The sequence below is a fragment of the Narcine bancroftii genome, chromosome 12, assembly GCF_036971445.1.
Source record: "Narcine bancroftii isolate sNarBan1 chromosome 12, sNarBan1.hap1, whole genome shotgun sequence".
NCBI classification, from domain to species: Eukaryota; Metazoa; Chordata; class Chondrichthyes; order Torpediniformes; family Narcinidae; genus Narcine; species Narcine bancroftii.
Window position 1 is genome coordinate 86256172 of NC_091480.1, and position 6597 is coordinate 86262768.

Below are 6597 nucleotides of genomic sequence, written 5' to 3' on the forward strand. Positions count from 1 at the left end.
ATACCCAATACTCTTTATGCTTATTGCTAAAGAATGTTGGCATGAAATATTTTTATTTTGAAGTTTATTCCACTGTTTCATTACAGGACCAAGAACATCTGTTGTTAGTGCACCCAAAGAGATTGCCAACCATTTCCCAGGTGAATGGGATGGGAAGTTGGATGGAGAAGAGATCACATCTGGTGAAATGTCCAAGCAGAACCATCACTTGAGGATGGTAATGGGTGAGCTAATGTTTGAGGCAACCTGACATTTCATGCAAATGTTGGAATGCTGTGGATCATATTGTTCAGGTGTTCCAGTTATGAGTTGCCAGAGGGAGATGTCCAAGCAAGTTTACGAAAGGGCGGCACGGTTGGTGTAACGGTTGGCACCCCTTTACGGAGCCAGCCATTGGGGTCTGGGTTCAAATCCTGCGCTGTCCGTAAGAAGTTTGTACATTCTCCCAGTGTCTGTGTGGGTTTCCCTCGAGTGCTCTAGTTTCCTCCAACCCTTCAAAACCAACCGGGGGGGGTTGTAAGTCAATTAGGTATAATTCGGGCGGTTATGGGCTCATGGGTTGAAATGGCCTGTTACCGTGCTCTATGCCTGTTTTTAATTAAATTTAAAGCAACCAGCACAATTAAGCGAGGATATGATAAAGAAATGTAAAATATGGTGCCGATAGTCCACCAGTGCACAGGATATTTGATCATGAAGGCTTGTGTCACTCGGCCCAATGCCTATTTCTGCCAATGCAGTCCAACCCTCCAATGGGTCTGACACAATGAAATAGTCAAAAGATGTGGAAGAGAATTCATTGCATGGAACAAATGATTTCTGATGGAACTAGCTCATAATTTCTGCAAAAATACTCCATATTTACTTTACTAATTGAAGGTCTCAGTGCTTAGCAACCATAATTCCCAGTGATGGAACTGATGGGCTCTGAGCATTGAGCAAGATGTTAAAGGTCCTAGACAAATGATTCATAAATTATGAGCACACTTTATCTCTTCCTGTCTTTGATTGTTTTCCTCAAGACATCTGGCCTTTCATTTGGTCTTGGTGAAACTGTTGTCAATTATTTTAATGCACCAGTATCAGCGACAGAGCAGTAGCCCAGTGGGTAGTGGTGCTGACTCAGACCTATACCAAGCTGGGGTCAATCCAAACCTCAAGTACTGTTTGTGCAGAGTTTGCAGATCCTGCCCTGCAACCTCTTCACTTTCCCTCATCCCACATCCTAATGACATGGTGGTAGATTAATAGGTTACTGAAAAGAAGAATCTGAAGGGAGTTGATGTATATGAGGAATGGGTTTAATAGGATTGCTATGGGAGACAGAATAGACTCAATAGATCAAGCAGGCTCCTGCTGTGTGGCAAGGCAATATGTGAAATCATCCTTTTTAAATCTTTCTGGAAAATATGAGAAATCAGGTGGGTAAGATTGCCTTTTTAAAAAAAAAAAATTGGACATACAGCATGGTTACAGACCCTTCCAGCCCTCGAGCCCCCATGCTGTAGATCAATATCAATTGATCTACAAACTCGTACGTTTTTGGAAGGTGGGATGGAACTGGAGCACCCAGAGGAAATCCCACACACGCACACACACAAGGGGAGAATGAACAATGTCCTTACAAAGAGCACTGGATTTGAACTAGGTTGCAGTCACTGTAATAGAGTTGTGCTAATTGTTATGTGGGAGTCTAGTTCCTGTTATCTTTCCATCAATCAAGCAAGTTTTCATCTGCAGTTTTCAACCTCCAAGATGCTGAAAGCAGTGGAATAAATGTGCAAAGATCAACCAATTATACCATATAATATTTCCTAAAGTTCATTGCTGACCTAACCATTACATGCCAACAATGCTATTTCTGTTGTAGCACAAGAAATTATTCCGCCACTACTGCATGATGTTGCATCAGAGATAATTGAACCACCCATTAAAAATATTTCAATTTCAAACTCTATGAGATGAACATCATAGACAATCCTTGAGAGAAGAAGAAATTCAAAGTCTTCTTCAATCCTGTGTCTTCCCAAATGAGCAGTGTTGGTCAAACACCTGTGTTTGTACCATTGGGGGGGGGGGGGGTGAGGAGGAGGAGGTGGTGGCGGCGGTGTCTTTTGCAATGTGAAATAGCTACAAAGCATATCAATTTACTATTGGATAGTCAAGCTTAAATGTGAGCATGTTTGCTTCAGGATCAACTAGCTGAGTCCATTGTTTAAGTATATTGGACGTTCCTTTTCTTGAAATTGTCCATGTCATTGACATCTCTGAAGTCCCCATGAATGATAAGGTTCTGAATCTCTGACAAAAGCTTTTAGAACATCAATGGGGATACCATCTGCACCCAAGGTGTAGCTATTTTTACAAGCAATCTTTGTCAGACAGGAGTGGTGGAAAGTCTGCTCTAAATAGGTTGTTCTGGGTTGGTGTTATGCACTCACATCAAAGATACAATCATGGCTGAGATATTCAAAGTGTTCCTTCTAAATATTAATTGAACATGTTCTGAAGTATCCGTTCTTAAAAAGAAAATTCTAGTTCAAGTTTAAGTTGAACTAAAGAAAGGTGATGAGTTGGCATACTGGAGGGATATCGAAAACCTGGCTGAATGGAGCATCAACAACAATTCAATGTCACCAAAACTAAGAAGCAGATTGTTGAGAAGGGAAAACTGGAGGTCTACAATCCAGTGATTCAGAGATGGAGAGGGTGAGCAAATTTAAGTTCTTGGGAGTCATTATCTCAGTTGAACTTTTCTGGACCCAACACACTAATAGCATCATGAAGAAAGCACATCAAAGACTTTACTTCCTCAGGAGTTTGCAGAGGTTTGGTATGACACCAGAAACCCTGACAAATTTCTACAGATGTGCCCAGCTGCCTCACAGTCTGGTATGGGGACACCGATACACCAATATGCCTTCAAAAGGTAGTTCTGCCTTCACAGACAGAACCCTCCCCACTATTGAGAACATACTGCCATCAGAGAGCACACCACCCAGCACACACTCTGTTCTCGCTGCTGCCATCAGGAAAGAGGTATAGGTGCCAAAAAACTCATACCACCAGATTCAGAAACAGCTGCTACCCCTCCACCATCAGATTCCTCAATGACAAACTCAATCGGGGACTCATTTAAGGACTCTTACTTGTGCATTTTTTAATTTCTCTCTGTTGCACAGTCAGTTTGTTTACATTCATTATTTGTTTACATTTCTCTTTTTTTTTTACATATGTACATTGTGTACAATTTTTTTTGCATGACTAATAAGTGATAATTCTGCCTCACCCGCAGGAAAAAGAATCTCAGGGTTGGATGTGACAATAAATCTGAAATCAGAGTCTGAAGTTTATTGTCATCCGACTGCACAAGTACAATCCAATGAAACAGCTTTCTCAGGTCCTGGGTGCAAAACATGCAGACACACAATCATATATAACATACATACATGCCCTGGACAAGGATACATATAAATAAATAAATATTGTTCAGTCGATCTTAAGAGTATCAGACAGTTAGTGTGAGCAGTTCCTTAATTAACACTTTGTTCATGCTCCATTAAATGTTAATATTTCACCCTCAGTTGAGAATCTAATTCCATTTTTATTTCAAACTTCCATTTATACTTCCAGCTGATTTATAGTATTTAAATTTCTGACCCTAATTTAGTCACATCTCTCTAATCTCAGTGCAATTTCACTGTTGATAAGCTTGCATGTTTCACCTACATTTCATCCACAAGCACCAAGCTCCTGTGCACATGTCAGAAAACATAACCAGATATTACAGATTCTGGCACTCCAACAGCGCCTCGCATTGCAGTATCTCTCTCTGCCCACTTTCAACTGCTTGATTGGCAGGACAGCACCAGGTAGTCAGCTTAGATCAGCATCAGTGATGTCAGCCTTGTTTTCTCCCAGCAGGGCTCGGAGAGATTGCAGGTGGTGCATGAAACAAGGTAAAGAAGTCACAGTAAAGCTAGCTGGTTGTAAGACACAAGCTGAGCAGCAGAGAATTAAGTATTGCGAAACCTCCACACTGTAGCCAGACAGCTCTACCAGAGCTCATAATGACAGATGGAGCCAAGTTATAATGAAAATAAGGTCCCGTGTAGCTGAAGCAAGTATCTCTACTCTTGAAAATTACATTTTTACCAAAATAAGAGGAAAGCAGTAACAGCAGCCTGGGACATCCAGAGCATCCAATACATTCCAGTGCAGCACCGGTTCACCTATGGATTGAGCAGAAGGTTGTGTGGCTGCAGGAACACTGGAGCTGAATCCACGGACCTTCAGTGTCTCTGAAGAAACTCTCTTGCTTTCCCTTCTCTTATTGCTGGGGGCACCAGGAAATGCTAGGGGTGCCTCTCTCTGTGTCCGGCAAAAGTTGACAAATTTTGTGTGCTAATACATTTCGTATACACAAAATTAGTGCAAAAGAGAGAGGCAGTGTGATATGCCATCAACAAGTTCAGAGGGTTAAAGAAGTAACGAGTGGAAACACTGCTTAACCACAAACAATTATCTTTAATTTCATGCTGGGGACGTCACAACAGGGATCACATTCACATACACAGTCATAGCCACTATACACAATCCATGCACATCAGACACTAGTTAATCACTGACAACACTGGACAATGAAGATTTTTTTTCTTCCTGAACACTTTTGGGTGAATTTGATGGATTTTTGGCTGCTGATCGTGAAAATCAACTTAAATTTCTCCCATAATTTACTCCTTTTTAGATATAACCTATTTTTGTGATTTCTTGCCATATTTTAAGTCGACTTGTATATTGCCCACAAAACAAGCTGCTTTGCTCAGTCCAAGCATGCCTGGGCATGAACTCAGTGCAGGTTCTATGTAAATGTTGTCTTAAGCCTGGGCATGCTTGGAAGGCATGTTGTTGAGAATTTTATTGGCAACTACTGAGCACCAAACTACATCCAGCTGATTGAGAACATGCTTCAAGCCTACAAAAGCATGAAGTGAAACATGTCATTGAAAATTCATTTTCTGCATTCACACTTGGACGTCTTCCCTGCTGATCTTGATGCAGTCAGTGACAAACATGATGAAAGGTTTCACCAGGACATTGCAACCATGGAAAAGTGGTATCAGGGCAACTGGAATCCATCATTGCTGGCCAACTATTGTTGGAGACTGACATGAGAGGCATCAGATGCTAAGTACCAAAGAAAATCAGTGGCAAATTTTTTTTCGTTAGTTGAACTGATGTAATGTCTTCTGATAAATCATTGATAATCACAACTCCTGAATGTGAAGCAAGGGTTAAACAAACAGTACCCACCACCCATAGGCACAACAGTCCTTTCTAGATATGCTCCAAAATAGCCCCCACCCCCACCGTTTATTGGCGCTCATGTTACAATCAACTATCCAGAGTTACCCACGGCTCACAACCTGGAGTGGAGCTAGGGTTCATTCTCAGGGGAAAAAGAGAGCCAGCGTTGGACTTTATGCAGTAGCAGGCTGGAGGAGCCAGTTCAGGTTTGCCCAAAGTAAGTAAGGTATTTAAGGTAGCCAGTCACGAAGCATGTATACATTCAAAGGAGCCAATAGCATGGTGTGCTCTTACCTGTGGCCGGGCTGACCTTGAATGACATGGAGTAATAACCCTCCAAAAGGATTATCCTTTGTTCAAAACAATTTCCTGTCTGACCTGTTGGATAATACTCTGGATATCATGTAGAAAGTTTGTTTCCCATGACGGGAGTGTCTAGGACAAGAGGGCACAGCTTCAGGATTAAAGGGCATCCACTTAAAACAGAATTTCTTCAGCCTGGTAAGTCTGGGTAATATCTGGAGTTCTTCCCAAACCTTTCCCCCATGGAATTCTTTTGAGGAGCACTTTGAAATCGCAGAACCCCAAGCATCAAATACAGTTTAAAAGACCTGGTACATACACAAGCATAGTAGGAAAGCAAATTAACTTACCATTCCCCATAATTAAATCATTTGTTATCCTCCGACGTCAAAATGGAGGGGTTTCCGCTCAGTATTGGTCTGGGCAGCAACTGACAAGGGAGGACTAATCTGATACTCATGGCACCCCCTCTGCCACACCAGAATCACCTGACGTTGATTGACAGGTGAGGTGGCCAGGAGTCTGTGCTCCCACCGACATTACAATGGGGGGGGGGAGGGGGGGCATCTTCATTCGGTGATGATTGGCTGTGCACAGATGAGCGGGCCGCTGATTGACAGGAGAGATGGGCACCACCCCCACTGAGTGTCACAATGGGATCTTCATCCACTGATTGGCTGCACAGGCGGGTAGCAGTAATGTCACAATTCCACCCCCACCCCCTTTCACCTGGGTAATTATCCCAGGCAGCGATTGACAGGATGCTGGTGATGTCACCCACCTCCACTAGTTGGTGATTTGACAACCGAAGTGAGCAGGCACACACCCCCACCCCATTGAACCCATTCACCAGCTGACGTCACAATGGGGTGGTGAAGTGCCAGTTAATGAAGAAACCGAAGGCTGTGTAGTTAACCAGGAATCGTGGCTTTTATTTGTAGAAACTCAGTAATACAATAATGAATGATAATGGGTGCGTACTCAGTT

General features: G+C 42.5%; 1 long non-coding RNA gene across 1 annotated transcript in view; it reads right to left on the minus strand.

The window, feature by feature from the left end:
- The window catches only part of LOC138746418 (uncharacterized), a 31890-nt gene extending 25570 nt beyond the window's left edge, over positions 1-6320 (minus strand). Inside the window, exon 1 of the long non-coding RNA XR_011346949.1 lies at positions 5961-6320. This is a non-coding gene — a long non-coding RNA (uncharacterized lncRNA). The remainder of the gene's footprint in view (positions 1-5960) is intronic.
- Between the last annotated feature and the right edge of the window lie 277 nt (positions 6321-6597).